We start from the raw sequence: 7625 nt of genomic DNA on the forward strand, positions 1-7625 counted from the left end.
AGCCATGCATGGTGGTGGGCGCCTGTAATCCCAGCTACTTGGGAGGCTGAGACAGGACAATTGCTTCAAACCGGGAGGCCGAGGTTGCAGTGAGCCGAGATCACAGCACTGCACTCCAGGCTGGTGACAGTGAGACTCCGTCTCGAAAAAAGAAAAGTACAGTTTGTACTTTGAGTCACCTTTGCTGTACTCCTCTGACACTCATGATACAAATCAGTTATAGCTTTTGTCCCTTTACACTCAGGTTCTTGTTAGCCATCACAATTTGGAATCTGTCATCCGCGTGCAGCCCAGGAAACTTAGGAGAAGCCAGTGACAGGCATGGAAGAGGGAAGTGGAGGCATCTAGGCACACGTCTGCTGCTCTAGGCCCTGTCATTCAGATCCCTGGAATCTGCTATTGAAAAGGGACGTGGCAAAGTGAAAACCACTAAACTGCACATCCAAAGACTTGATTTAGAACTTTGAGCTTTGGCTCTGATATTAAATATCTGTGTGATCTTAAGCAGATCTTACCCTGCACACATTCTGTCTTAATTGTGTAGAATGAAGGTGCTGAATTCTAATACGATTGACAAATAGACAATATGGATGCCATCTCTCAGTGCTGTGTCCAGGGATGACTTCACTGGACTTCAGTCACGGACACTTGCCCTCTAAGCTTCATTCCATCCCAAGAACTCTTCTGAACACCACATTTTCAATAGGAAGTCTGATCTGTTTAGGTGAGTAAAAACATGAGTTTAAAAATGAGATGACATATTGGGTATCTACTGCTCTATACATTTCACCAAACCTAGTGGATTAGGACAACAGCAATTATTTAATTTGCTCATGAGTTTCCAACGTGGGCCAGGGCTTGGCAGACCTGTTCTGTGTTCCACGCAGCCTCAGATGGTGTGACTCTTTTTCATGTGGCTCTCTCATATGGCTGGCAGGTTGGTGCTGGCTGCCGGCTGGAAGATCAGCCAGGTGTGTGGGCGGAAACTTAAGTTCCTTTTCACGTATGTCTTCCACGGGCTACTTGGAATTGCTCACGTTCGAGTGGCTGTGTTCTAAGAGCAAGTGTTCCAAGAGAACAAGGAGGAAGTGCGTAGCGTTTTCATGACTTAGCCTCAGCAGTCACAGTGTCGCTTCCACCATCTGCGCTTGGTTAGGCAGTCACAAATTCATGTAATAGGGACATAGATCTTTCTTTCTTTCTTGTTGTTGCTTTTTTTTTTTTTTTTTTTTTTTTAAAGACAGGATCTCTCTCTGTCACCGAGGCTGGAGTACGGCGGCACAATCTCAGCTTGTTGCAACCTCAGGTGATTCTCAGGCCTCCTGAGTAGCTGGGATTTACAGGCATGTGCCACCACATACGGCTGATTTTTTTGTATTTTTGTAGAGATGGGGTTTTACCATGTTGGGCTGGATGGACTTATCTAGAGGAGCATGCTGACTGGTACATCGTTGCAGCTATCTTCAGAAATATAATCTGCCACAAGCACATTTGCTAACCCTGGATGAGTAATCTATGAGAATCCAACAATCTAAAATTCTGTCTTTCCATTGCTTCCTCCCATAAAGCATTGATTTCATTTACACTAATATGTTCCATTAGTTAGATATTTCAAACAATTGAAAATATCTTGTTTTCCTTATAAATTTGTTTTGCCTTTGCTTTGATTTTAAAAATTATACTGTAAAACTAACCTTTTTTTTTTTTTTTTTTTTTTTTTTTTTTTTGAGACGGAAACTCGTTCTGGTTCCCAGGCTGGAGTGCAGTGGCGTGATCTCAGCTCACTGCAACCTCCACCTCCCAGGTTCAAGCAATTCTCCTGCCTCAGTCTCCTGAGTAGCTGGGATTACAGGCATGTGCCACCACACCCAGCTAATTTTGCATTTTTAGTAGAGACGGGGTTTCACCGTGTTGGTCTCAAACTCCTGACTTTGTGATCCACCTGCCTTGGCTTCTCCAAGTTCTGGGATTATAGGCATGAGCCACCACGCCTGGCCGACCTTTTGTCTTTTAGTGTACAGTTCTATGATTTTGAACACATGTACAGATTCATGTAACTCTCATCATAATCAGAACAGTTCCATCACCCCCAAAATCTCCCTCATTCTATCCATTTACAGCCTTAATTATGGTTAGTCACCTCTCTTCCTACCATGACTCTTGCCGTCTACCCCTAGAGTTCTGTCTTTTTGAGATTACAGTATGAATGGAAGCATACAGCGTGTGACCTTTCAACACTGTCTTCTCTCACTTGGCCTGACACTTCGGTTCCTTCTTACTGCTGTGCAGCATTCCGCATTCCACGGTATGGAAGTACCATGCTTGGTTTATCCATTTAGCAAAGGGTTTTCTGATAGAAACAATTGCTTTGATCTGATACCAAGCCACATAGGCCGGACTTCAGACTATTTAGGAGGTAAGAAAAGATGAAAAGGAGCCCTCTGGACTAACTCTAAACATTTTTATTTCTTGGTAGAAATGGCAATCTCAGCATCATAAACAAAACTATTAAAGAACCTGCTCTTTAGAACAAAACTCTAAGAGAATGATTTTGAATGCCTCTTCCTACCCCATGGAATATTTGAGAGAAAAAGGAGTCATGAATTCAGACTTCCTTAGCCATTTTAGCTAAATAGACCAGGATTTCCAATTCATGTTTCCCAAAGCCCATTTCAGTTCTAAGAGAGTCAAGTGAAACTGTTCATGATAGCCAATTTAGTTCAGGCAGAGTGTGTGATGTACTAAAGTTACATCCTATGTGGTTTCTCCCTCATATAATTACGCTCATTTTCCAGAGCCTAGAATGTAATACTGTATTTTGTGTGATCCAGAGGTTTACAGCTGGATGACTATTTGATGCCAAACTCTCCCTCCCGGGGTCTCACTCATTTCTTACCGCATTCTAGCCACAGTTTTAGCACAGCACATGCACCCACCAATTTTATTCAATTAATGAGTGAGCAAATGAATACCGAGCTCTAAGGGAAAGTCTCTGGGAGCTCCATGTATTCATTCTTTTCTAAGAATGCAGTCTCAGATAAAAAGGTATCTGGGGCCAGGCGCGGTGGCTCAAGCCTGTAATCCCAGCACTTTGAGAGGCCGAGGCGGGTGGATCACGAGGTCAAGAGATCGAGACCATACTGGTCAACATGGTGAAACGTCTCTACTAAAAATACAAAAAAAATTAGCTGGGCATGGTGGCACATGCCTGTAATCCCAGCTACTCAGGAGGCTGAGGCAGGAGAATTGCCTGAACCCAGGAGGCGGAGGTTGCGGTGAGCCGAGATCGCGCCATTGCACTCCAGCCTGGGTAACAAGAGCGAAACTCAGTCTCAAAAAAAAAAAAAAAAAAAAAAAAAATGGCATCTGGATACGTATTTAAGAATGAATAGAGTCGGGCCGGGCCCAGTGGCTCAAGCCTGTAATCCCAGCACTTTGGGAGGCCGAGGCGGGTGAATCATAAGGTCAAGAGATCGAGACCATCCTGGTCAACATGGTGAAACCCCGTCTCTACTAAAAATACAAAAAAAATTAGCTGGGCATTGTGGCGCATGCCTGCAATCCCAGCTACTCAGGAGGCTGAGGCAGGAGAATTGCCTGAACCCAGGAGGCAGAGGTTGCGGTGAGCCGAGATCGTGCCATTGCACTCCAGGCTGGGTAACAAGAGCAAAACTCCGTCTCAAAAAAAAAAAAAAAAAAAAAAAAAAAAAAAAAAAAAAAAAAAAAAGAATGAATAGAGTCAGTCTAACAAAAGGCTTGGTTCAACATTAATGCTTCTAGGAGTGGAATCTTTTCCTGGCAGGTGAGATAGTCAACCTGGGGTAGAAGTAGGGCATGAGTTCTAAGACTTGGGATGGCTTTTACAATTTTCCTTTACTTCGAGGTAGTAACATTTGAGCACTGGGCTACCTTTACAGCTTCACAGCTCCTTCTGCCATCATTTTAGGTTTTTTTGTTTTTGTTTTTTTGTTTTTGTTTTTTTTGAGGCAGAATCTTGCTTTGTCACCCAGGCTGGAGTGCAGTGGTAGGATTTTGGCTCACTATAACCTCTGCCTCCCAGGTTCAAGCAATTCTCCTGCCTCAGCCTCCTGAGTAGCTGGATTTACAGGCACCCACCACCACGCCTGGCTAATTTTTGTATTTTTAGTAGAGAAGGGGTTTCATCATATTGACCAGGCTAGTCTCGAACTCCTGACCTCATGATCCACCCATCTCAGCCTCTCAAAGTGCTGAGATTACAGGCGGGAGCAACTGCGCCCGGCCCAATGTGATGTGGGGAGGGGTGGGTGGGGGAGTTGCCCTAGCACTTCACCATCCAAACGACAGCAGCGAATAAGGGCTTCCGGGGCAATTCGCTCTCCTCAGGGACCAGGAGTGAGAGAAGACAGCTCTGTCCTCACAGTGTGATACAGTCCCCTGTTTTCAAGTGTTCTTTGGGAAAACACAGCCCTTTGAATTTGAACCACAGTATTGGCAGGATAAGGATGATTTAAACAAGAAATGCTGTTTTCTTCTTTAAGATGTCTTTGGCAAAAGCAAAAACAGGAAAACTATTATTAACTATTAGGACCAAATATATTCGTCTCTCCGTATCCTTGACATGGTGGTTCCAGGACCCCTGCGGATACCATAGTCTGGGGATGCTCACGCTCCTGATATAAAATGGCGTGGTGTCTGCATAGCCTGTGCATAGCCTCCTGAAAACTTTAAATCATCTCTAAATTGTTTATGATACCTAACACAATATAAATGCTGCGTAAATAGTTGTTGGGCTATATTTTTAAATTTTTATATTCTTTTTATTATTCTATTATTACTTTTAATTTTTTTCAAATATTTTTGACCTGAGGTTGATTGAATCTAAGGATACAGAGGATATGGAAGGCTAACTATCTCTGTAAGTAGATATCAAAAATGAACTAGGAACAGTGCAGAATTGGAACTTTTTAACAGAAACAATCTGCTTTTAAACAAATTTCCTGCTTTAGTATTTCTCCTTTGATATCTTTTATATTTAACATACATTTATGGAGCATTTAGTAGACAGCACTCCACATTACCTAACCTCATTTACTCTAGACAACAGATTTGTAAGGGGATATTATTATTCCCATTGTGCTAAAGAATGATTTAGGTTCAGAGAACTGAGCATCTTGCTGAAGGTCCTGAGGCAGTGCCAGGGGTGGGCGCGCGGAGATCGGGTCCTCCTCACTCTTCCCAACCCCCTATCTTCTAGTCCTCCAAGCTCCCACAGTAGCTAGACAACCTAAAGAAAGCATGCGTTTGCTGTGCAAATGAAACTCCAAAATGCTTCAGCAACACGGCAGCCCCTCAGACTTCTACATTGAATCAAACAGTTGATTAATGCCGGCACTGACATATGGAGACAGAACTTTCTGACCTGATGCTGGGGTGTGTTCCTTTTCCTGCTGTTAGAAGCCTACCTTGCAACAGTTCCACAACTGCTTTCATTGTGAATATTGTATTTCCTGCTAAATAAACTAGAGCACAGTCTCCAGTAAATGAATGCCTCAGAAGTTTTTCTATCTCACCAGGTGAATCTCATAAACAAAAATCAGGTAGGTGAATTTAACCACCCCATCCTCACCCAATTTGCCCCAACTTTTAACCCAAATCCCAGAGACTTCACAAATTCATCCAATCTGGAAACATCAATTTCTCGGCTAATCTTTCTCCCACTTTTTCCACGATCAGGATTAGCTACTTATTGTTCTTCCTGTTTTGCTTCAACAGAAATAAATTTGAGTTCTTTTTTTTTTTTTTTTTTTTTTTTTTGAGACGGAGTTTCGCTCTTGTTACCCAGGCTGGAGTGCAATGGCGTGATCTCGGATCACTGCAACCTCCGCCTCCTGGGTTCAAGCAACTCTCCTGCCTCAGCCTCCTGAGTAGCTGGGATTACAGGCACGTGCCACCATGCCCAGCTAATTTTTTGTATTTTTAGTAGAGACGGGGTTTCATCATGTTGACCAGGATGGTCTCGATCTCTCGACCTCGTGATCCACCCACCTCGGCCTCCCAAAGTGCTGGGATTACAGGCTTGAGCCACCGCGCCCGGCAAATTTGAGTTCTTATCCTTTCTGTCAGATGGATTTCCAAGCTTAAAAGCTCTGAATCAGAATGACATTAATCCTACTTTTTCTGCAATGTGGCATTATTGCTTCTTGCAGATAATTGCACTGCTCCATCTTACTTTCTGAGAATTTCATGGACTTTCTTTCATTGCAGATGAGTCTGTATTAGGGTGTTTTGTATTTTCTCAAGAAATCAGAAACCTCATTGTTAAAAGTTTCACTTTTGCAAAGAAAATTCTAGTCCACTTGTCAATTTCTGTAAAATCTTATTTATAATCAAAATCAGAATTCAACTAACACTTGCATTATTAGTATTGCAGGAAGCTAAGTATATTTTCTGGAGAGACTGACCCTAAGGCAACTGCACCAGTCTCTGCAAGAAGGTTCCTCTTTGGTGACAGTGAGTCAGATATGTATTAAATGAGAAATGAATTTCAGAAGAAAAAAAAATTGTCATCTTATGAATAAACGTTTCATCTTGGTTTAGTTGATAAAGAGTAGCTCTAAAAATAAAACTTACTGTAGTTTTGTTCTTTTTTTTTTTTTTTTTTTTTGAGACGGAGTTTCGCTCTTGTTACCCAGGCTGGAGTGCAATGGCGCGATCTCGGCTCACCGCAACCTCCGCCTCCTGGGTTCAGGCAATTCTCCTGCCTCAGCCTCCTGAGTAGCTGGGATTACAGGCACACGTCACCATGCCCAGCTGATTTTTTGTATTTTTAGTAGAGACGGGGTTTCACCATGTCGACCAGGATGGTCTCGAACTCTCGACCTAGTGATCCACCCGCCTCGGCCTCCCAAAGTGCTGGGATTACAGGCTTGAGCCACTGCGCCCGGCTTGTTCTTTTTTTTTATTTTAAAAACCAAACTCTTAACTTTGCTTTTTTGCATACCTAAGTAATTCCTTTAAAAAAAAAAAAAAAAAAAAAAAAGATAGAATTTCACTATGTTGCCCAGACTGGACTCAAGCAATCATCCTGCCTAGCCTCCCAAATAGCTGGGACTACAGGTATGGCCACCAATCTCTTCTATAGTCAAATATAATTTTTGATCTTTTATTTTTCCATTTTCACAAAAGTTTATTCTTAATTGTACAACAGGCTCCAAGACCACACTGCCTTTCAGCTATAGGTGGCAAAAGATGCTGTGGCAGGGAATACAGATGTTTAAATATGAATGAAATCAATGGTCACCATTGCCCCAGGCACAAGGAACAGCTTACTTTTCGCCAGATTTCTGAGTTCCACCTGTGTCCAGGGGCCCCTTCTCCATGGCCTTCACTTTAGCTCCTCGAGTTTCTTCTAAGCTCGTTTTCTTTGTGCTTGAAAACCCTGTCTTCCTCGTCCATCTCCTTGGCCTGCGTCCTGGGCTGTTTCAGAGGCTTCTTGCCTGCCACCCCTTCCCCACACCCTGCCACTGGAAATCCTAATATATAATTTTAAAAAATGATTTCAGGTATTAGTATTTGGAAGGAATTGCTAGGTTGAAGAGATGGTAAGCTAATTGTTTGGGTGAAACAATTTCAGCTCAAATATG

Source organism: Saimiri boliviensis, chromosome 8, assembly GCF_048565385.1.
Source record: "Saimiri boliviensis isolate mSaiBol1 chromosome 8, mSaiBol1.pri, whole genome shotgun sequence".
NCBI classification, from domain to species: domain Eukaryota; kingdom Metazoa; phylum Chordata; class Mammalia; order Primates; family Cebidae; genus Saimiri; species Saimiri boliviensis.